General features: G+C 46.0%; 1 long non-coding RNA gene across 1 annotated transcript in view; it reads right to left on the reverse strand.

The window, feature by feature from the left end:
• Nucleotides 1-896: 896 nt before the first annotated feature.
• LOC141169504 (uncharacterized) overlaps nt 897-25,330 on the reverse strand; it is an 89,271-nt gene continuing 64,837 nt past the window's right edge. Inside the window, exons 2-3 of the long non-coding RNA XR_012252297.1 lie at nt 12,342-12,503; nt 897-1,893 (exon numbers count right to left, since the gene is read on the reverse strand). This is a non-coding gene — a long non-coding RNA (uncharacterized lncRNA). The remainder of the gene's footprint in view (nt 1,894-12,341; nt 12,504-25,330) is intronic.

The following is a 25,330-nucleotide window of genomic DNA, read 5'->3' on the forward strand; positions in this document are numbered from 1 at the left end:
CTGGCAGCCTGAAGGCAAAGACTAGATCCTGTGCGGATGCTGGTGGCCTTGGAAGGCAGCGGCTTTGAAGTGAAGCCTGGTACCTGAAAGGTCGAGCCTGGATCCTGTGCGGATGTCAGTGGCCTTTGAGGGAGAGCCTGCTTGAGTAAGAGTCCTGGAAGGCAGAGCCTGGATCCTGTGTGGATGTCAGTGGCCTTTGAGGGAACGACGGCTGGAGACCCCTACCTGGGAAGCCGCAGAGCCACAGCGGTGGCAGAGTAACGGACTGAGACAGCTATACCCGGCAAAGGTAATACCCGGTGCTATATGGACATTGTGATATGAACATTGCTACTTTATTACCTTGCCGTAAGCTGTACCCTGGAGCAAGTGGGCCGGTTTCTAGCAATAAGGTTCGGATACGGCTTTAAAGAAGGCAACCACTTGTAATATAACACAATTTTATTTATAATAGTTAATTTGAAAGATAAAATACAGAATCAAAGGAATAGTATGATATCATGATATTGCGTACACTTTTGTAGATTAAAGGTTACTAAGGTTAAATACTTATAAAGGTTACATACTTACTATTGGATAGAAGAAGAAAAAGATTTCCCTAGTAGCATATACATCATCTGTCTGGAAACTACAGCTGGAGAAGCGCTCAGCGATGGGCAGAGAATGCATACTAGGTCCTACACTGTGAAGAGCGTCCTCTTTACAGGTCCACAATGCTTCTGCCATAACTGAATTCTTCAACAGCTTTATACTTTAGAAAAATGCTTGCCCAACCTAATATTACGTAAGCATGAAAGTTCATAGGTTGTTGTCCAACATTCAAATCCCGTGACAGTGGCCAGCTATCACAGATGAGCAATACTGGACAAGACCTGTTCACGGACCATTCTTCTTCTGTCATAATGTTTACATATGATAAGAGTAAATCCTACAACGGGTTATAAATCAGAACAAGGTTTTCTTCCCAGACAGTATATTGTGTTAAGAAGCTATGTATCAGTGAGATACATTCACAGATAAAGTATACCTTAACACAGAATATATAATTAGAATATTGATTAAAGGTTGGATACATCATAATGGGTTTCAGATAGCCACTTATATTTTTGGTACTACAATAAGCTTCTCCATCTTAAGTCATATGCTTGCAGTCTTATTTACAATTTTGTGCAATGTCTGTCTCTGGTTCTACATCGGATGACAAACACAGCGTATACAAAACGCTAATTCCCTTCAGTAATACAGATTAAACCTCAGATTTAGCAAACTTAACCTAATGTTTTAGTATGTCTGGACTAATGACCCCTAGTTTACTGAGGTAGAATATCTACAAATGCTGATTATGTCTGGTTTATATTTCAATATGGATTTGAAATATAAAATAGCCATTTTTCATGTTCATACTACAATCCACCCTTGGTTATCTGAAACCATATATTATTTATCTCCAATGCCATATCCCAAAGGAATAACTTCAACAGATGCAATGTTTTGAGTCTTTATAGTGATCATATCTTCAGTAATAAAATCTTCTCCAGTACAGTCTATACAAGTGTAATATGGGTTGTATGTATAATTCTGAAGCACATCTTCTTCCACCTCCTCATCTTGGATAAATCCCCCTATCAATTTGGTCCACAGTCGTAAGGGGGTTGGTATAGCTACCATACAAGTTTCCAACACATTTGTAGCTGTAGCAGTCTTTACAATAGAAAAATGGCTCATGTTTGTCAGTTGCGCCAAGTAACTCCATAAATTCTGCTTAATTTTCCATAAAGCCTCATTCTCCTCGTCCGGCGTTTCTCTTTCCCATCTGTATAACGGTTGGGTAGTGACAGAGACCAAAAGGACCATGCCTGTTACACCGATCATCCACCATCTCCAATTTTGAATCTAAAATGGAAATCTATACATTAGTCTCAGAGATAACACCTGTCTACAGTAACATGTTCCCACTTCTCTTGTCCTGGCTTCATCATTATTAACACATTGTCTGCTCCTTGGGGGATCACCTCTGCAGGTTCTGGAGGACCTTTATCTCCAGGTTGCTTCACCCAGATTTTTGCACCATCATTCAGAAAATGAGTGGAGCCAAAACCGCTGTCTCCTCCAACTGTTATTATTGTAGGAGCTGTTCCCTTGATTATTTTCAATTTCTGGATAGACAAAATTATTAATTGAGCTATCCTGTCTCCTTTTTGGATCAATAAGTCACTATCCCCACTATTCAACAGGAGTACCTTGATTTCACCTTGATAATCCTGATCTATCACTCCTCCCATCACTTGAATTACTCTCAGGGCCAAACCTGATCTTGGAGCTATAAGACCAAAATGCTCAGGAGGCATTTGTAATCCTATAGCAGTTCTGATTGCCTTTACAATCCCTATTTCTAATCTCATTTCCTCATGAGAGTGTAAATCTAGTCCTGCAGCCTGTGGGGTGGCTCTATAAGGTCCCGGAGCCCCTGGCTCTAGTTCCCAATAGAGAACTGTCTGTCCTGTGGTAGTAGCTTTTAAAGGCATGATCTGTAAATTGGGGGTAATCATTCTCATTAACGGTGTTTCCTGTTCTCCAACTGGTCTGTTATTAAGAATGTTAAGGGCTTCACTTAAATGTTTTCTCCACCCTTTGTAGTTTCCATTTCCCAATTTCTTCAACTGTTCTTTCAATAACCCATTCATCCGCTCCACCAATCCTGCGGCTTGAGGATAATATGGGATATGAAAGATCCACTCAATATTAAGTTCTGAGCAGAACTCTGCAACCTTCCTGTTCTTGAAGTGACTACTAGTGTTGAGCGAGCACTAAAATGCTCGGGTGCTCGAAGCTCGGGCCGAGCTCGCCGTGATACTCGGGTGCTCGACCCGAGCAACGAGCCCAATGTTAGTCTATGGGAGACTCGAGCATTTTTGCGGTGGCACCCCCGGCAGTCTTTTAAAAGCCTAACAGGTGCCCAAAACGATAGTGACAGTGCTCAAATGACATGGGGACAGCATGGGGATCGCCCCAGGAAGCATTTCTGACCCCCAGGTCACTGCTGTCAACAACGTGGTCAGAGGTAGTAAGCCACTTTTACAGGCTCACAATAAAACGTTCAAAAACGAAAGTGAAACTTTTTTACTGTGAAAAATGGTAAGGAGCATCCTTTCCAGGGTAAAGACTTGTGTATAAGTTAAAATAAATGACCAAAAACAAAAATACTCCTCCACACCTTCGGCTATGTTCACAAGTAGCATTTTTTTATGCGTTTTTGCACTTTTGTATTGCTTTCAACCGTGACAAATGCATTCACCGTGAAATGTCATTTTAACATTTTACAACCTTATCTGGCCATGTGCTGTGTGACACATGCATAAAGTGCTGAAAAGACAAGGGAACAGCATGGGGAAGACCCCTGGAATCATCTCTGACCCCCAGGTCACTGTCTAAAAGTGTGGCCATCATAAGTGATCCTTACCGCATCAGAAGATGCAGACTTGCAACTATCCCCATGCAAGTTCTAGTCCCAGGGCAGTGTTCAATTGTACCTCCTCCATTCCTTGCAATACAAGCTCAAGTATGCAGCCTGCCACCCACCCACCCCCAGGCTGCAATACCATACTGCTTGCTTGCTTGAACTTGAAATTGGGCCTTTTAGGCATGTGGAGGCAGAATCTGGCCACCACGTCATGGCTGTGTTGGCGGCCTGGAATCCATACTCAGTCCCCAGCCACCCAGCGGCCGGGTGTCCATACTCGGTCCCCAGCCGCCCCGCGGCCGGGTGTCCACACACGGTCCCCAGCCGCCTGGGGGCAGCCGGGTGTCCATAAACGGTCCCCAGCCGCCCCTATTTCTCCTTGGAACATCCCCCACACACTTTTCTTAGCCCGGCCTGCTTTAGGCAGCATTGGACGAGCCCACCAGAGAACCAGACTCCTCCGGTGGGCCCTGACTTCTCCATCGGTGGAGTTGAGAGTGCCAAGGTGAGGAGCATGATGATGATGACAGAAGTTAGCATCTGCTATGTTTTCTTTTAATGCAAGTGTAAGTGTGCAGCCTGCCACCCACCCACCCCCAGACTGCAATTCCATACTGCTAGCTTGCACTTGAAATGGGGCCTTTTAGTTTGGAGGAGGCCGAAGCTGGCCACTACCTCATGGCTGCTTCGGCAGCGAGGTATCCATACTCAGTCCCCAGCCGCCCATATTTGTCCTGGTGTGCCTTATACATAAGATTAAGCGCGTATACCAAAACATTACCTGTGCCCTCCCCAGTGCATTTAGTGGGAAGGAGAGCCTATTCCGCTGTAGTGTGTGCATGCCAAACCCCTGTTCATGGTACATGCGAAGATGCCTCCCACCTTGCACCTGTCGTTGCAGACTTGCAACTATCCCCATTCAAGTCCTTGTCCCAGGGCAGTGTTCAATTGTACCTCTCCCATTCCTTGTAATGCAAGCGCAAGTATGCAGCCTGCCACCCACCTACCCCCAGGCTGCAATACCATACTGCTTGCTTGCTTGCACTTTAAATTGGGCCTTTTAGGCATGTGGAGGCGGAATCTGGCCACCACGCCATGGCTGTGTCGGCGGCCTGGTATCCATACTCAGTCCCCAGCCGCCTGGTGGCCGGGTGTCCCCACTTGCTCCCCAGCCTCCAGGGGGTGGCCGGGTGTCCATACTCGGTCCGCAGCCACCCCTATTTGTCCCGGTAACCTTTCCCACACTTTTCTTAGCCTGGCCTGCTTTAGGGCAGCATTGGCCGAGCCCACCGGACTATCAGACTCCTCCGGTGGGCCCTGGCTTCTCCATCAGGGGAGTTGAGAGTGCCAAGGTGAGGAACATGATGAGGATGATAGAAGTTAGCATCTGCTTTGTTTTGTTGTAATGCAAGCGCATGTATGTAGTAGCGGCTAGGCCTGAGGTGGTCAGCGTTTTGGCGCATATCCTACCTCCTCCGAGGATTGCTGGATGTTATCCTGCTACTATCCAAGTTCTATGACTCCCGTTAAAACAAAGCTTCAGGTGATAAATGATGGATGAGGCAGTAGCAAAGGAGAAAGAGCAGGAGGAACAGGGACCATTCACATCAATATCAGGCCAGTCAACCAGATATGTCTTGTAGGATATGTTTCTGTAACAAAAGGAGCGGTTCGGCTACACAGTTATAGGGCATACAGTGAGTGCAATGCCTACCAAAAATTTCGAGCCACTCCAATGCCCCTTGGAAATGACATGGAGGTCAGAAGGCGTTAACTAAACCTTTTTTTCTATTTATAGCAACTGGGTCTCCTGTGCACTGTTGGCCTAAGCAGTGAAAGGAAAGCTTTCCAAAAATTATGAGGAACTGCAATGCCCCTTACAAGAGCCATGTGTGGCACCCCAGGGGTCTGGTCACCACAGTAATAGAGATATTACGTCGGAGAGCAAGTGGGAGGTTTCCTGGTCAGGATCCCTTAAACATGCAACATCCTCCTGCCCCAATCCTGGGAGGGGAGAATTCTGCCCTTATAAACTGGATCTGGGGCGGGGTTGAGTGAGTCAGAGAACAGTCAGAGTCAGAGTGAGAGCAAGGGAAAGTAACAGCAAGGAGCTCTGTAGGAGCTAGGAGCTAAAGACCAGGGGCTGGAAGCTGTGCAGAGCTCGCCCTGGCAGAAGACAATAGGAACCGGACACAGGAGTCCGAAGCTGTGAGGACTTATATATCCAGCAGCAGAAACCAGCCGGCAGGGGATTTCAGGTCCTCTGGCCATAGAAGCCCGGAGGCTCAGTCACAAGCAAGGGACCAGCACTGCCGTCGTGGAGCGGAGGCTAACAGAAGGCCCCAAGTCACCAGCCATACGGGTGAGCACTACACGGTACACTCAGGGACGTGGGCTATTTCTACCCGCTTACAGCAAGGTAGCCAGGAAGAGTGCAGACAGACGGGGAGGCCTACAACTCCACCTGGCCAGGGGAACTCCAGCTTGCTCACAGACTGACCAGGCCTCTTATGCTAGCCAGTACTCCCCCGGGAGGGTCTACCTTATAATCATCAGTAAAGACCCTGAACTGCACTGCAAAGACCCTGCTCGTGCACCATCACCCCCATCATCCACACTCACTGCCCTGAGGCTATACTCCTCCCGAGGGGAGTTATCCCATTCTATGCTGCGCACACAACACCAGCCTCAGCGGTCTGCCTCGCAGCGGTGGTACTCCCTGACCGCAATCCACAGGTGGCGCAGTCGGACAATTAACCTCAAAACCTAAGAAAGACTGCCACTGGTTTGACCAGCCTGAGCCACGGGACCGGGTCACCGCCACGGAGACTACAGACCCCAGAGACCCGGCACCGGGTATCCCACACATGTGTACACACGGCCCAGGGGGCACATCACATGCAGTACAGCATATTACAAACATAAGTCCCATTATTGGGGAGTGGGTGTCCCATAGTATTTGCTTATGCTTTCCCAGCAAAAGCTGCCAAAAATTAGGACGGAGCAACTTGCAATGCCCCTTACAAGAGCCATGCAGTACAGCATGTTACAAACATAAGTCCCATTATTGGGGAGTGGGTGTCCCATAGTATTTGCTTATGCTTTCCCAGCAAAAGATGCCAAAAATTAGGACGGAGCAACTTGCAATGCCCCTTACAAGAGCCATGCAGTACAGCATATTACAAACATAAGTCCCATTATTGGGGAGTGGGTGTCCCATAGTATTTGCTTATGCTTTCCCAGCAAAAGCTGCCAAAAATTAGGACGGAGCAACTTGCAATGCCCCTTACAAGAGCCATGCAGTACAGCATATTACAAACATAAGTCCCATTATTGGGGAGTGGGTGTCCCATAGTATTTGCTTATGCTTTCCCAGCAAAAGCTGCCAAAAATTAGGACGGAGCAACTTGCAATGCCCCTTACAAGAGCCATGCAGTACAGCATATTACAAACATAAGTCCCATTATTAGGGAGTGGGTGTCCCATTGTATTTGCTTATGCTTTCCAAGCAAAAGCTGTCAAAAATTAGGATGGAGCAACTTGCAATGCCCCTTACAAGAGCCATGCAGTACAGCATATTACAAACATAAGTCCCATTATTAGGGAGTGGGTGTCCCATAGTATTTGCTTATGCTTTCCAAGCAAAAGCTGCCAAAAATTAGGACGGAGCAACTTGCAATGCCCCTTACAAGAGCCATGCAGTACAGCATATTACAAACATAAGTCCCATTATTGGGGAGTGGGTGTCCCATAGTATTTGCTTATGCCTTGCAAGCAAAAGCTGCCAAAAATAAGGACGGAGGAACTTGCAATGCTGGCACCCTGGTGGTATAGTGGTGGTGGAGGCTGAGGATAAGGAGAAGAAGATTAAACAGCCGAAACGAGGAAGCGTATACCCATGTGTGGGTGTGAAGCGGTGCATGTGAATACACCTCCCGAAATAACACAGTGGATTTGCCTTTATGTTACTCTGCTGTCATTTGGTGGTGATGAGAAGTCTGGCCCACTCCAGCCCTTGTTCATTTTGATAAGGGTCAGCTTGTCAGCATTGTGAGTTGACAGGCGAGTGCGCTTATCAGTTATAATTCCCCCAGCGGCACTAAAAACACGCTCCGATAACACGCTAGCGGCAGGGCAGGCCAGGACCTCCAAGGCATACAGAGCGAGTTCATTCCAAGTGTCCAGCTTGGATACCCAATAATTAAAAGGCACAGAGGAATCACGGAGGACGCTGGTACGATCGGCAAGGTACTCCCTCACCATCTTTTGAAACTTTCCACTCCTTGTGAGAGTACCCCGCGCCTCAGGGCCTGTAAGCTGGGCGGGTGTCAGAAAACTGTCCCAGAATGTTGACAGTGTTCCCCTGCCTCTGTTGGATTGGAGTTGCATCTCTCTCGCCTGTACGCCTTGGTTGGGCAACGAACTGTGACCTCTGCCGCTAGCGTGTTCAGATGGGAATTTTTTTAAGAGTTCTGCAGCAAGGGCCTTCTGGTATTGCCCCATTTTTGTAGACCTCTCCACCTCAGGAATAAGAGAGTGAAAGTTCTCCTTGTAGCGGGGGTCTACAAGTGTCACCAACCAGTAATGACTGTCACCCAACATTTTGACAACGCGAGGGTCACGGTTAAGGCAGCGTAACATAAAGTCAGCCATGCGTGCCAGACTGGTAACGGGCAAGATTTCCGTGCCCTCACCAAGATGACGACTGACCATGCTCTCCTCCTCCTCCTCTTCCTCCTCCCCCCTGTCCTCAGGCCACCCACGCTGAACCGACGGTATGACACTTGTACAGGTACTACCGTCTACAACGCATGATGGCAGCTCCTGTTCTTCCTCCTCCTCCTCCTCTCCCTCATTGTCCCCCAATGCACGTTGGGATGAGATGAGGCTGGGCTGTGTGTAATCGCCCGCTACGTCTTCTTGATCCATCTCATCATACTCTGGCTGCAATGCCTCCTCTTTAATTCTCTGCAGAGAGCGTTGCAAAAGACAGACAAGTGAGATGCTGACACTAATGATGGCGTCATCGCCACTCACCATCTTGGTGGCCTCCTCAAAGTTTGTCAGGATGGTACATATGTCAGACATCCAGGTCCACTCCTGAGGTCTTATGTGTGGAGTCTGACCTGAATATCGATGGCCTTGTTGCAGCTGGTACTCCACAACTGCTCTCTTCTGCTCACAAATCCTTTGCAACATGTGGAGGGTAGAGTTCCAACGTGTGGGGACATCACACACCAGTCGGTGTGCCGGAAGCTGCAAACGCTGCTGCAACACAGCAAGGGCGGCGGAAGCTGTAGCCGACTTGCGAAAATGAGCTGACAGGCGGCGTACTTTCACGAGCAGATCTGGCAACTCGGGGTACGATTTAAGAAACCGCTGAACCACGAGGTTAAGCACATAAGCCAGGCATGGTACGTGTGTGATCTCACCTCGCCTCAGAGCCGCCACCAGGTTACGGCCACTGTCACACACGACCATGCCGGGATGTAGGTTCAGCGGTCTCAGCCACAGATCTGCCTGCTCTTTCACAGCTGTCCACAACTCACAAGCAGTGTGAGGTTTATCACCTAAGCTTATGAGTTTCAGCACAGCCTGTTGCCGCTTGGCGGAGGCAGTACTGCAGTGCTTCCAGCTTGTAACTGATGTGGTGATATCTGAGATGGAGGCTGAACATGAGGAGGAGGAGGAGGATGCGCAGGAGCTGTACACTGTGGGGGCAACTCTGACTGACATAGGGCCCGCAATCCTCGGTGTGGGGAGGATGTGTTCCGTCCCAAGGTCCGACTGGGTCCCGGCTTCCACTATGTTTACCCAGTGTGCCATCAGAGAGATGTACCGTCCCTGGCCACAAGCACTTGTCCACGTGTCCGTTGTCAGATGGACTCTCCCAGTAACTGCGTTGTTGAGGGCACGGCAGATGCTTTGGTACACGTGCTTGTGTAGTGCGGGGATGGCACACCGGGCAAAATAGTGTCGGCTGGGGACCGAGTACCGAGGGAAAGGCCACCACCATAAGATTGCGGAAGGATTCCGTCTCCACCAGCCTAAAAGGCAGCATTTCCAACGCAAGCAGTCGTGAAATGTGCGAATTTAGGTCTGTGGCCTGTGGGGCGTTAGCTGCGAATTTCCGCTTTCGTTCAAAGGTCTGGGATATGGACAAATTGAACGCTGCGGTGAGACGTGGACGTTGATGCTGTTTCTTGAGAAACTGCCATAACAAGTGAAGACTGAGAGGAGGGGGCATCTTTACATGCAGTATGGACAGGGGATTGCCTTGCACACACAACAGGGGGTTCTATTGCACGCACAACAGTGGAAGAAGCAGTGGTGACACCCGCTGACACTGGTCGTGGACCCTGGGTTTCGCCCCACAAAGTCGGGTGCTTTGCTGCCATGTGCCTGATCATGCTGGTGGTGGTCAGGCTGGTAGTTTTGTCACCCCTGCTGATGCTGGCATGGCAGGTGGAACATACGGCCTTTTTGGGGTTATCAGCAGAGTCTTTAAAAAAATTCCAGACTCTGGAAGACCTACCGCTTGTACTGGCAACGTCCCTCATGTTGGTGTTACGGGGAATGGTTGCCTGCCTTCTGTCTGCGGCCACCACACTGCTTCTTCCTGCCTGTTGGGGTACTCTGCCTCCCTCCCCCTGTGTGCTGCTGGCTTCACTCTGCATGTCCTCCTTCCACGTTGGGTCAGTTACTAGATCATTCACCACCTCCTCCTCTTCCACTTGCGCACCACGATCCTCCTCCTCACTTCCTGGCAATTCTGTCTCGTCATCGTCCACCTCTTGTGACAGATTGCCAACGTCGACTTCCTGTGGCCGTGGCTGTTCAAATATTTGGGCATCGTAACATGGGATCTCCTCTTCCACCACTTCAAGCGTATCAGGCGAGGGGCCCAAATATGGAAATGGACCAGTGAACAGCTCTTCAGAGTGTCCAAGTGTGGGATCACTTGCTGTCTGACGACACTCGGCATGGTGGGAGGAAGGAGCATCAGGGTGAGGAGGAGTATGCGGTCGAGACTCACGGCTACTAAGAGTTGACCGTCTGGAAGACAGACCGGAGGTGGTGGTGCCCAGGTAACTGGAAGTATTATCTGCTATCCAATTAATAACCTGTTCACACTGATCAGTTCTCAATACTGGTGTTGTTCTGTGCTTCCCTAGTAATTCTGGTTAAGAAGTGGGAGCGAGAAGATGTGGCTCTTGGTTGTGGCACATTTTCACCTTGGCCACGGCCCCGTCCTCTGCACGAACCATCACCAGAACGTCCACTTCCACGTCCCTTGCCACGCGCCTTGCCCATTGTAAATGAAGTAAAATAGCTTACACTTGCACTATCAATGGAAAAAGGGTAATAAAGAGTAGATTAGAACCGTGGAAGAGGAAAACCACAGTTATTGTTTACTGGGGTATACCACACTTTTTTAAATAGAGATATTTGCGGCTGAACAGTGAGCGACACACTCAAACTGCTTTTTTTTTAGATACCAAAGGCCCAAAACTGGATAGTACAGCGATTTGACTCGTGGAACTGCGAAACCACACTGGGATGTCGGGCCTACACAAGACTATTTTCAACAGATATATTTTTGTGTCACAACAGTCAGGAGACACTACTGTTTTCCTTTACGGAAAAAAATACAAAAACCTGAATAATAGAGATTTTTTACCGTGGGATGGCAAAACCACAGTTATTGTTTACTGGGGTATACCACACTTTTTTAAATAGAGATATTTGCGGCTGAACAGTGAGCGACACACTCAAACTGTTTTTTTTTTTAGATACAAATGGTCCAAAATGGATAATACAGAGGTTTAAACCGTGGAAGTGCAAAACAACACTTCTGTTTCTCTAGCCTACACCAGACTATTTTCAACAGTTATATTTGTGTCTGAAAAATCAGGGACACGCTTTTTTTTTTTTGGGGGGGGGGGGACACCAAAAGGTTAATAAGACGGGTATTTGTACAGTGTGAAGGAGGAAAAAATAAGGAGGATTTAGATGAAAAAAAAAGGATTTTTCCTGGCCCCCGACACCTGGTGCTAAGTCCAGCAATTTCAGCAACAGGAGCACACAGGACTGTAATGCAGCGTTTGCTGATATAACCACTGTGTCTCCTATACAGCCTGCCTGCCTGGTATCTGGGATGGATATTAGTCCTGAAAAGGACTGTTTGTTTGTTCTGGCAGCCTTTACAGACCCTACATGAACTATTTCGCAGTTTATATCTCTCCCTAAATCAGCAGCGCTGTCCCTACACTGTCTAATTCGGAGCGACTGTGTCCAAGATGGCAGCGCCCCGTTTTAAATACTCGAGGTGACGCTGTGCGGCCAGCCAATCACTGTAATGCCCACAACCAACATGGCTGCAGCATTACAGTGACTGGCTGGCAATCCCTGCATGTTCATTGGCTCTGTAAAGAGCGCCAAACATGCAGGGCGGAGACCCGAGCTCCCGCCCGAGTAACCCGGAAATGCTTGGTGCTCGCCGAACATCCCGAGTAGCGTGATGCTCGGGCGAGTACCGAGCAGTGTCGAGCACGTTCGCTCAACACTAGTGACTACCATTGTCACTCTGAATTTGCAATGGAATGCCGTAATATAATATTATGGTTTCCATGGTTTTAAGGGTACTGTTAGCATTGGCCGTTTTACACGGACAAGCTATCATATACCCTCAGTATGTATCCACGGCCGTGCATACATACACCCTCCATCTTGTGGAAGGGGGCCGATGTAATCTACCTGCCAAATTTGTCCAGGTAGTTTACCTTGGGCTATTTGACCCCTAACAACATGAGGGACAGGTCTTTGTTGTGAATGTTGGCATACTGGATATTTCATAATTGTTTCCTTGATTACATCTAACCTGATGGGCACCCACTGGTCTGTGCCCATTGAGTCAGTCCGAGCAGCTCCTCAGTGGTGTCAGTCCGAGCAGCTCCTCAGTGGTGTCAGTCTTTACTGGATTCAGTGACTGATATTTTGGACTGTTCGTCTGCTACTGGGTTGAAGAGTCTTTCCAGGGGATCTGAAGCACAAATAGCATCAACATGAAACACAGTCACTTTAATTATTTGCACAATTGCCCAGATATCTTGCCACAACTCTTTTCCCCATACTTCTTTGCTATGTATACTAGTAGTCTGATAGCCCACTGCGTTCCACACACGGTTGTTACCTTGGTAACTAGCTGACCCTTCTGTAAACCACACTTGTTTCCTCTGCTCAGGAATCAATTGTTCAAAGGGTATCTCCTGCTCCTGAAGTCCCACAGGGACTTTGCTTACCTTCTCATGCAATGTGGAGATTCCACTAACTCCTGGTTTTGCTCTGTCCTGAATTGCCTCAATTTGCTTTCTTCCTAATTCTGTAGTTATAATCTTGCACTCACTGAATTGTTTTGGAGTTCCATTAATCAACTTGGCCTCCGCCCCTGTATCTAACAAAATTTGTGGGGCGTGGCCAGCATGTCAATCACTTTTATCTGTCTCCCTCCATCGATCCTCCATTTCAGATGAAGACATCTTATTAGGAGAAAATGATGCCCCCTTCTGTTGGGCTTTGAATTCCTGTATCAAGGATTTAACTTCAGCATAAAGATCCTCAAACCCCGGTGCTGTGGGCTTTGCTGGCGACGAGGAGGGAGTGGGCCCTCTCTCTCCCCGTGTCCCGCCCGGCCCCTGCTGTGGGGATTCAGAATCTTTTGCTGTAACCTTTCTATTATGTGAAACCTCTGACTTTTTATTAAGTCCTCTCTTTTGATACAATTTCCACATCTCGTCAGTACCAATACCGTCTATTTTATCCCTGTGGACACCATCCCATTGATGAGGGCTACACTCTATCCCTGATTTGGCTATGGCCAAAGCTACTTTCTTTTTATTAACCTTCCCTCATCTCCTTCTGTATTTATACTGCGCTACACATACTGCTGCCTTTTTTGCTACATGCTGATATCCATCACATCTGTCCATTAATAACTTATTCTGACACTGTGCTATAACCAATGCATTCTGGGCCTCACACAACTATCTTTCCAATTCCTGAACTTTTGTTAATATATGCATTCTTTCCTCAAGCTGTTTTCTACATGCATGTAACAAAATCCATCCTCTCCTGCTCACAGCACCCAATTCCTGCTTTTTTTTCCACTCTCACTTTTTGCAAGCATTCAACAACATCATCAGGTTCAGCATCATTCAAACATTTGTCCCATGATTCACTTAATCCAACACATTGCGACCACTCTTTGGCCAAAATATGGTAAGGAGCCTGCTCCCACCCTGGAATTTCTGCAGAAACACTTGCAACCTCTTTTTTTCTTAAAGAGAGGCATGTTTTACGCAATATCACAATATCACACAAAGTCCCTTCTACTTTCCAATAAAAAGAACTTCTGAGCCTTCTGCGTATCCTGCCGACTACGCCAAATTATGTATTGCCAAGTTTCTAGCAATAAGGTTCGGATACGGCTTTAAAGAAGGCAACCACTTGTAATATAACACAATTTTATTTATAATAGTTAATTTGAAAGATAAAATACAGAATCAAAGGAATAGTATGATATTATGATATTGCGTACACTTTTGTAGATTAAAGGTTACTAAGGTTAAATACTTATAAAGGTTACATTACTATTGGATAGAAGAAGAGAAAGATTTCCCTAGTAGTATATACATCATCTGTCCGGAAACTTCAGCTGGAGAAGCGCTCAGCGTTGGGCAGAGAATGCATGCTAGGTCCTACACTGTGAAGAGCGTCCTGGCTTCTGCCATAACTGAATTCTTCAACAGCTTTATACTTTAGAAAAACGCTTACCCAACCTAATATTACGTAAGCATGAAAGTTCATAGGTTGTTGTCCAACATTCAAATCCCGTGACAGTGGCCAGCTATCACAGATGAGCAATACTGGACAAGACCTGTTCACGGACCATTCTTCTTCTGTCATAATGTTTACATATGATAAGAGTAAATCCTACACCGGGTTATAAATCAGAACAAGGTTTTCTTCCCAGACAGTATATTGTGTTAAGAAGCTATGTATCAGTGAGATACATTTACAGATAAAGTATACCTTAACACAGAATATATAATTAGAATATTGATTAAAGGTTGGATACATCATAATGGGTTTCAGATAGCCACTTATATTTTTGGTACTACAATAAGCTTCTCCATCTTAAGTCATATGCTTGCAGTCTTATTTACAATTTTGTGCAATGTCTGTCTCTGGTTCTACATCGGATGACAAACACAGCGTATACAAAACGCTAATTCCCTTCAATAATACAGATTAAACCTCAGACGTAGCAAACTTAACCTAATGTTTTAGTATGTCTGGACTAATGACCCCTAGTCTACTGAGGTAGAATATCTACAAATGCTGATATGTCTGGTTTATATTTCAATATGGATTTGAAATATAAAATAGCCATTTTTCATGTTAATACTACACCCATACCAGTACCCCACCTCCACCTTGCTAGGCGTCTGAGTCGGAGTGGAGCTCTCTGTCCTTTACTGATCCAGCCTCTGGCCCATCCATCTGGCCCATCAAGAGTCACGCTCATTTCATCAGTCCATAAAACCCTTGAAAAGACAGTCTTAAGATATTTCTTGGCCCATTTTTGACGTTTTATCTTTTGTTTCTTGTTCAAAGGTGGTTGTTTTTCAGCCTTCCTTACCTTGGCCATGTCCCTGACTATCGCACACCTTGTGCTTTTTGATACTCCAGTAACGTTGCAGCTCTGAAATATGGCAAAACTGGTGGCGAATGGCATCTTGGCAGCTTCACGCTTGATTTTCCTCAATTCATGGGCAGTTATTTTGCGCCTTTTTTGGCCAACACGCTTCTTGCGACTCTGTTGGCTATTTGCCATGAAACGCTTGATTGTTTGGTGATCACTCTTCAAAAGTTTAGAAATTTCAAGACTGCTGCATCCCTCTGCAAAACATCTCACAATTTTGGACTTTTCAGAGCCCGTCAAATCTCTCTTCTGACCCATTTTGCCAAAGGAAAGGAAGTTGCCTAATAATTAAGCACACCTTATATAGGGTGTTGATGTCATTAGTCAACACCCCTCCTTATTACAGAGATGCACATCACCAGATTTACTTAATTGGAAGTTGGCTCTCAAGCCTATGCAGCTTGGAGTAGGACAACATGTATAAAAAGTATTATGTGATCAAAATACTCATTTGCCTAATAATTCTGCACACAGTGTATGTATGCGCAGGTTGCTATCCTCTCCAGAATCCGGGCTCCTTAGTTTTCCGTCAGCTATTTGCAGTTAAGTATGGAAGGACGAGTACTCACAAAATGACCCTTCCCACTACAGAAAAAACACACTCCCCCCCCCTTACGCCGAACTTCAGGAGGGCCAATAAGATGAGTCACCCCCCAACTGCACAAATTCCTCAGTTGACTCAGCTCAAGGTTCCCTTGACGCCAGGCCCCCTGAAAGTTGGAGTGTCTCTATTTGTCTCTGACAAAGGCGGAGGTCCACACCATGGATAGCCAGAGACATGGATGCCTCCAGAGAAACTCTCTTCTCATACAGATCAAAGGCATCCTTTACCATCACCAGAGAGCTCCTGACAGAACTGGCTACGGAGCGTGGGGTCATTCCACTTTGTATCTGTGGACCACCTACGGAACTCTGAACAATATTGTTGGCCGGTTTCCCGGCCGAAGCTGACGTAGTGTAGATTCAGCCAGAGAGACGTGGACGGAATCATCGTATATGTGACCAAGAGCCCAAAATAATTTCTCAATCGTCCGAAGTGACTGAAAGTCAGATGGGAGAGAAAGTGACCAGGCTTGGGAGTCACCCTGAAGGAGAGAAATTACAACCCCCATCCATTGCTCCTCGGTACCTGAGGAGTGAGGACAAAATTTAAAATAGAGTATACACACCTCCCTGAAAGCAAAAACTTATCCCGAAACCCAGAAGACATATCCAGTAGAGCGATTTTGAGATCCACGAAGGGTCGCTTGAGAACCGTGGGCCCTAAACCTGAGGTGTTAGGGTGCTGCAAAACAATGGGGCGTAAGTCTGCCACCTCTAGGCTGAGTTGCTGCAGTTGCCCTGCCAGAGTAGAGACTGGATCCATAATGGATCAAAAAAGGTAGGGGCCAGTGTTAATAACATGTTGGTGTTGGGACTTTGAGCGCTAACCAGGTCCCTAGAATTAGGGACTGAGGAATTAGGCTATCCCTGTCCCCCTGATTACTCCTGAAGGTAGAGATGCTGGGATTTTGTTCCTTGATATGCGCCTCTATCTAAGCAGATCTGTTCCCTCCCCCACCAAGGGTAGTGGGAAGCTAAAGTGTAAAGGAACACACTAACCAGACAAACAAGGGAAGATGGACAGGGATAAATTAAAATACCAACTACAAAAAATATACGCACCAAACAACAGAGTGGGACACAGGGGAGTTAAAGGAAGGAGGAACCAAATAGTAGAGGAAGAGGATATGCACACAGACCAAAATTCCGAGCACCAATCTCCAGACCAATCTCCGAACTCCAACTCCTACCACAAACTTCACCTCCAGCTCCAGAACAAGGCAGCAAGAACTAACACATTGGAATCCCCAAGTGCCAGAGCATATATAGCAGAGGGGAGTGGCCAACACTGAACAACTGAAACATTCCATGTAGGAAAGCCGCAGGAGCTCAACTGTACAGATTAACACTTGCAATGCTAGCAAGTAAAAAACCTTCACTGTTTAATATGATGGTGACGTACTTCTAACCATTGCAGGTGATCATGAAACCAGGCACTGCGATTTTCTAGCCGCTCTCTGTCGTGGTATCCTCGTGACAGCCACCTCATCTTAGCTTCCCTCCTTGGCATAATGGCCCCTCCTTGCCGTGCCCTCACTGTGTCCCCTAAATTGCCCCCTCACTATTCTGCCCCTCACACTACTCGGTTTTATTTCTGTTCCCCTGCACACTTTTCTCCCACCCATAACGCCTCCTCCCACTATTCCCCTAAATAGTCTCCTCACACATTCCCCCATGCTCTCCATACTGTCTCCTCCTACATCCCCATACTGTTTCTGCACACATTTCCCCTCCTCGTATTATTTCCTCACATATTCCACAATCCCAATACTGTCTCCTCACAGTTCCCCCCTGTTCCCTAAACGGTCTTGCTGACTATTCACAGTTCCCCTACACTGCCCATATTGCCAAGCTGTCTCTTCACAGGTCCTCCTCGCTCCCCATGCTGACATTATGTTTTCACAGGTTTTCTTGCTTCCCAAATTGCCAAGCTGTCTCCTAACAGGTCTCCCTGTGACTTCACCAATCCCACCACCCAGGTTTCTCATACTGTGTTTGCATCAATCCCCCTTCCCTCATACTGTGTCCGCACCAATCCCACCCCTGCTCCTCATTGTGTGCCCATACCTGTGAAGGAAGTATATAATTGTAAGGTAGACTAATGTCAGTAGAACAAATGGTTAAGGCTACATCCTCATATTGCCTCCACACGAAGGATATAGCATCTGCCTGCTGTTATGCAGAAATTAGGACCACAGGAGGGAAATCTCCTGGGAACATGTAGAGGTGTCAAACATGACAGCTTCACAGAGCTAGTAAATGGCTGTAACTAGAAGGAATAGTTCCTATTGTCTGTATATAGAGAGGAAGAGAGGGGGAAGACACAGGATATTTTAAATGCCACAACTTGTCAATCGTCCACTCACAAACAGTATCTTTTTAAACTGGCCAATCTGTGTCATCCTGGAAATATGACCCTATGATCACATCAAACTCTCGCCTACTGTGAATACCTTAAAAATGAACCTGAAGACCCACCTCTTCCGACAAGCCTACAACCTGCAGTAACCCTCGCTCCACCATACCGCTGCACGACCAGCTCTACCCTCACCTACTGTATCCTCACCCATCTCTTATTGATTTTGAGCCCTCGCGGGCAGGGTCCTCGCTCCTCCTGTATCAGTTGCCGACTTGTATTGTTCAAAATTATTGAAATTGTTTGTGCTATGTATACCCCTTTCATATGTAAAGCACCATGGAATAAATGGCGCTATAATAAGAAATAATAATAATAATGATCATGTCAGAATTCCTGATGTCCTCCTACAGTTTGACTACTAGTGGCTGCTATAGTTCACCTTAATAATTGTGCTGCAATTCTACTCCTTACCACTGGAGGTTGTGTTCTGCAATTGCCCTTTACTAATTTGGCAGATTCTGAACCTGCGGAATCCATCTTGTTTCCTGTTTGGGCCTACTTAAAGCTACATGGATCTCTCATTCATTGCTTGAGTATTGTGTCTAGCTTTTAGCCTAGTTTCAGTCTCCAAATCCTGAAAATTCTTATCCAGACTGTTCTTTTTCATCTACGGATTATTTCCTACAACTCCTTTGCTTTATCCAAGAACTTCTACTGCCGCTTGCTGTTCCTGCTTGTGCTCCTTCGGCCATTGCTTTCCAGCAGTACTACGCCAGTATCATAACAGGACACTCAAGCCTTCATCATGGATGCCGCCGAGAAAAATTTGGAGGTTTGTTTAAATAAGATGAACTGTTTCCTTACCAACATTTATGCAGATATGCAAACACTAAAAACAAAATACATATTTGAAACTTAGACATCTCATAATGTTCACGTTTTTGGACAAGCTACACAGGATCTACAGAATATTGTGCAAGATTTAAGTAATAAGATTGCACTGCAGATCCTTCAATTGTAAAATCAACATATTTCTCCGGCCTCTCCACCCAGCCTTCCACTCCCACCTTTCAGGTTTGGCGGAGACCATGACAAATTTTGTGGATTCATCAACCAGTGCAGATTGTACTTTGGTGCACACCCTGCTCACTTCCATACTTACAGATCAAAAATTGTTGTATATCATTATGCTACTGACACATAAAGCATTAGCTTAGGCCAGCCTCCTTATTGAAACTCATGATGATCGACTTAATGATCTGGAGGCTTCACTAGCAGCCATAAGCAAGGTGTTTGATGACCCTAATCGTTGTCCAACAGCTTCAGCTACACTGATGGTGCTACGTCATCAGGGTAAGGTCTCTATTGCAAAATTCACCACAGAATTCAGACGGTGGGTGATTGATACCGAATAGAATAATGCTGCAAAATTATCTTTTTAAGAACGGACTAGCCAGCGCACACAAAGATGAACTAGCCCAGGCCACAAATTTTGATGACTTCATTCACCATTGTATTCGTATAAACAACCGATTATCAGAGAAAAGATTGTAAAAGTGGAATTCAAACTGGTCCCGCAACAGTAACCGTTATCCACCTGCTTCAACCACCAGTCCCAGAGACTTTGAGGTGGTAATGAGTTCTCACATATCTGAAGTTGAATCCATGCAGGTCGACAGCCTGTTAAAATGTGAAAGTGCTGAGAGAAAAGAGCAAAAGAACGGAGACTTCGGGAAAATCAGTGTTTTTATTGTGGAAAGACTGACTGTTAGAACCTTGTTCTTAGGTTTTTTCCTTTGCTGGTCACATGACCTTGTTGACCTATTTAATCCTGCTCCGCCCTTCTGGCTTTGCTGGACTTCATTGTTTAACTACTTTCTAGCTAGCCTGTGCTCTGTATCTAACTCTGTTAGTTTACTTGGTCTACGGCCCTCTATGTTCTATATATTTTGTTTGTTTGTCTGTCTGCTACTATTTCTGTTAGGAGGTGTCCCATTTTCCTCCCAGTCCTTAGTACTTGTAGGGATTCCTTCCCCACATCTATAGGTCTCCGTACAGACTAGCTTAGGACTTTAGCAGGTCTGATCGCAGGATCAGGTCCCCTGTTACATCGTAGGGATTAAGCTGAGTTCTATCGTAGGGACAGATCTCCTCTCTTTCCTTAGCTCTGGTAGCAGAACATAACACTGACCACATTCTCATCAATTGTCCCTCTCGACTACGTAAAACAGTGGCAGTGGTAGTGGATCCCAACTTTTTCGATGAAGAATCACTCTTGTCTGAACCAGCGCCTCCAGTGAATGCTGGCATACATTCAATTTCTTCTACTGCACCCTACATTAAAAAAGAAAACAAGGACTCTCCTTGCTTCCTTTCTATCAAGTTTCAAGTTGATTCTCAATGGATTCCCACATCTGCCATGGTTGATTCAGGAGCAAATGGAAATTTTATGACCATCTTTTTCACAAAGGAACATGGGGTAAAAATTCAAAAAAGACTTTCATCTACTATCATGGAAACTGTTGATGGATCTCCGCTAAATTTGGGACTACTGCATCAAGAGACTGAACCCTTAGAGATAGATATGGAACATAATCACCATGAGGTCTTATCCTTCTTACTAATCTCATCTCCACATTTCCCAATAATCTTGGGGTTGCCAGGGCTCCAGACTCAAAATCCCACAATCAATTGGGAAACCAAAGAAGTGTCTTTTCCATCTACTGTACACTTCCCACAGGCTTCACCAAATGAAGAGGTTGTAGAGGATCCTGAACAGTCTTCTAAACTACCATCTATGTATAAGGAATTTGATGTATGTGACAAGAAAAATGCTGACTAACTCACTCCTCATTGGCCATATGATTGTCCAATTGATCTATTGCCTGGAGCAGCGATATCCATTGGAAGCACTGGCCGAGCAGGAATTAAAAACACTCAAGGAATACATCGATGAAAATTTAACTAAAAGGTTTATTTTTTGTTAATGTTGAAATATGTTTAGTGCAACAACTCCATTCCTGTGTATGTAAGTGTTCTATTGCTAGGTTTGTGTATTGTCTATAAAGTTTAAAAAAAAAAACTCCCAGAGGCTCAGACACAGAAAAGACCATGTGACTGTGCTCAGTTTCCTGTGTCTGTGCATGAGAGGAGAAGCAGCCTGCTGCTGCTGCACAGAGACACGTAAGATATGTATATTCCTGATTCCACAAAACCTATCATATCTGTACCTGTTTATGGCTAATTAAAGCTTTGTTCTGCTATCAACACGCTTTGAGAGTATCCTGAATGATCAGCTGCCAGCAGGTTATGGGCCCAGCGTGACACAGAACTCCAGTGTAACACAGAACCCCAGGAGTGACACAGAAGAGTAATACAGCAACAGAATCCCAAAGCAAAAGCAGCACAAAGCAACAGAGAAGATGTCCACAAACAGGGATCACTGCAAATTCTCAGTGCAAAGTCTCACCAATCAGAATTATCAATCTTGGAAATTTAAGGTAAAAATGCAGCTCATAAGAGAACAGGGCCAGCGTCAGCACCCGGCGCTCCCAGGCAAGTGCAAGGGCCCTGAGCAGGCGTGGGGGCCCTCTAGCGGTCGGACACCCCGCTGGGCTATGGGCGGAGGAGAGCGGTGCCAGCACTCGTCCTTCCCCCCCGCTTGCTCAGGGCCCCGGCAGTCGGATACTTACCTCTCCCTGTGCCTCCGTAGATCAGCTGTCTTCTTGCTCTGCGCTCCCTGTGACATCTTTCCACCGCGCCCTCCCCTGAGCCATCACAGGCAGCGCAGAGCAAGAAGACGCCGGAGATGCTGGAGTCCAGAGCTGAGCAGCAGCAGCAGGTGAGGTGAGTATTTGATTTTTTTTTTTAATGTATGGAGGCATGGGGCATTATATGAGGAGGTGACATCCTGCATGGGGCATTATATGAGGGGGTGACATCCGGCATGGGGCATTATATGAGGGGGTGACATCTTGCATGGGGCATTATATGGGGGGTGACATCCTGCATGGGGCATTATATGGGGGGTGACATCCTGCATGGGGCATTATATGGGGGGGTGACATCCAGCATGGGGCATTATATGGGGGGGTGACATCATGCATGGGGCATTATATGGGGGGGTGACATCCTGCATGGGGCATTATATGGGGGGTGACATCTTGCATGTGGCATTTTAAAGAGAGGGGGTGATATCCTGCATGGGGCATTATATGGTGGGGGGGGACATCCTGCATGGGGCATTATATTTGGGGGAAGGGACATCCTGCATGGGGCACTATATGGGGGGGAAAGAGACATCCTGCATGGGGCATTATATTGGGGAGAGAAGTGACATCCTGCATTGGGCATTATATGAGGGGTGATACCCTGCATGGGGCATTATATGGGGGGGTGACATCCTGCATGGGGCATTATAAGGGGGGAACAGCCTGCATCGGGCATTATGTGGGGGGAACAGCCTGCATGGAGCATTAGATGTGGGCCAGTATCCTGCATGGAGCGATATAAGGGGACCAGTATCCTGTACGGAGCGTTATATGGGGGCCAGTATTCTGTATGGAGCATTATATAGGGGCCAGTATTCTGTATGGAGCATTTTATGGGGGCCAGTATTCTGTGTGGAGCGATTCACCGGTTTCTGAGCTATTGTGTAATTTACAATAGATATCACTCATGTAATGTAAGAAGTGAAATCTTTGCATTGTACTATACCTATATTTCTCTGAGGTATCTGTGCATCATGAATCGTGGTATGTGTTAAAGGGGCCACAGAGACTCTTTCGCCCGGGGTCCAGAAAAACCTGGAGCCGGCCCTGTAAGAGAAGGTACGTGAAAATATACGCAGGAACAAGTGCCTCATCCATTACCAGATGACTGGCTAGAGAAGGATCAGAAAGCACAAAGCACTCAATCTCCCTCAGTGTAGATGATGATCAGATTGTGCATATATGCAAATGTGCAACTGCAAAAGAGATGTGGGATGAATTACAGAAAGTGCATGAAAGATCAAATATCAGCAATAAGCTTTATCTCATGAGAAAACTGTATCAGTCTAAGCTAAGTGATGGGCAGAATATGCAGGACTATATAAGAAACACCCTAGAGATTGTGGAGCGTCTCATTGGAGAAGAAACTAAAAACTTTCATGTTGCTGCACTACTATTAAGTGGTCTTCCAGAAAGTTATGACACACTTATCACTGCACTAGATGCATGGCCAGATGATGAGCTCACACTAGAATATGTGAAAGGCAAGCTTGTAGATTAATTCAAGCGAAAAACACACAATGTAAACAGCAGTAATGAATCTAGAGCAGAAACAGCATTAATGACACAGGACTTTCCTTAAAAGAAGAGCAATCTAAGGGAAACACGTGAATGTTTTGTCTGTAGAAAGCCTGGCCACCTTAAAGCAAACTGCAGAATTTGGAAAGCAAGAATGAGTCAGCTTAAAAAGCAGAACAGTGATCAAAAGGTGAAAACAGCTGTAGAGGAAAAGTCTGCATGTGTTGAAACTGCACATGTGGTGTATAGACTCTGGTGCTAGCAGCCATATGATGAATAACAAAGATTTCTTCACTAACCTTGATGAAAGCAAGTCAGAAAAGGTCATCTTAGCTAATGGTCAATATATGACTTCAGAAGGAGTAGGAGACGGCTACCTCCACTGTCCAGGTTCCTCATCACAAAGCAGTAAGATCCCAGTAAAGGATGTTCTCTATGTTCCCAGTCTTGAAAGCAATCTTCTGTCAGTAAAGCAGCTTACACAAAAAGGGAATGTAGTTGCTTTTAAAAACAACAGCTGCATTATATCAAAGAAGGGTCACACTCTTGCAGAAGGAAAAATCCAAAATTAACTTTATCAGCTAAAATGCAAAGAAAAAGTGTACAGTGCTAGACAAGATCTGCATAAGAACTGTATCCATATATGGCACAGACATCTTGGGCACAGAAACCCAGAAGCAATAAAGAAGCTAGGTCAACTTGCAAATGGTGTGGAAATCAAGCAATGTAGTCAAATGATGAAGTGCACTAGCTGTCTTAAAGGGAAAATGTCCAGAAAACCCTTTCCTAAAGTAAGCACCACTAGATCTGCACAGCCACTGGATTTGATACACACAGATATTGGCGGCCCAATGAGTGTTCAAACTCCAAGCAAGAAGAGATATTTTCTCACATTTATTGATGACTACTCCAGATATACAGTCGCCTACCTGCTTCACAGTAAGGATGAAGTTCCCTACACAGAAACTTGAAGAATATCTTGCCGTAGTATTTAACAAATTTGGAAGAATGTCAAAAGTCCTGCGCGCAGATAATGGGACTGAATATACACGTGGTAAGGTGCAAACCATTTTGAAAAAGAATGGAATCGTGTTCCAGGCTACCATTCCATACAACCGAGAACAGAATGGCATTGCAGAGAGAAAGAACCGCACTCTCTGTGAAAGTGGAAGAAGTATGTTGTTTGATGCGAATCTACCTACAACGTATTGGGGAGAAGCCATCACGACAACTTGCTATCTTCAAAACAGACTGCCAGGTAAAGCCACACATAAAACTCCATATGAGCTATGGAACTGTGAGAAGCCTAACCTGAAGCACCTAAGGATATTTGGAAGCAAAATGTTTGTGTATGTTCCCAAAGAAAAATGTTCTAAGTGGAATCACATGCAAAGCAAGGAGTCCTGGTGGGCTATAGCGAAACTCAAACAGGATACAGAATCTTGCACCCAGAGACCAACACAGTAACAATCAGCAGAGACGTAGTGATTGATGAGAACTCAGTTTTGCGCAAATTCAATGAAGCTACACCAGTCATTCAAGCCAAGAAACAAGAACAAGAATCTCAATCACCAAACCCAGACACTGAAAAACAAAACACTGAAGTCTGGATAAGCTCTGAAGCCAGCAAGGAAGAAACAGAAGAACCAAGTCAACCTCCAGTCAGGAGATCAGAAAGACCAAACAAAGGTATCCCAGCTAGACGCCTTTCTTATATGGTCAGAACACTTCCTGAGCCAGAGCCACAGTCATGGCAAGAGATGCAAAAACTGCCTGTCCACGAGAAGCAGAAGTAGATAAATGCCGCTAATGAAGAGATGGAGTCCCTTCACCATCTCCAGACATGGGAGCTTACG

This window comes from Phyllobates terribilis, unplaced genomic scaffold (assembly GCF_046119375.1).
Source record: "Phyllobates terribilis strain yellow unplaced genomic scaffold, ASM4611937v1 Scaffold_1__5_contigs__length_1240528914, whole genome shotgun sequence".
Classification (NCBI taxonomy): Eukaryota; Metazoa; Chordata; class Amphibia; order Anura; family Dendrobatidae; genus Phyllobates; species Phyllobates terribilis.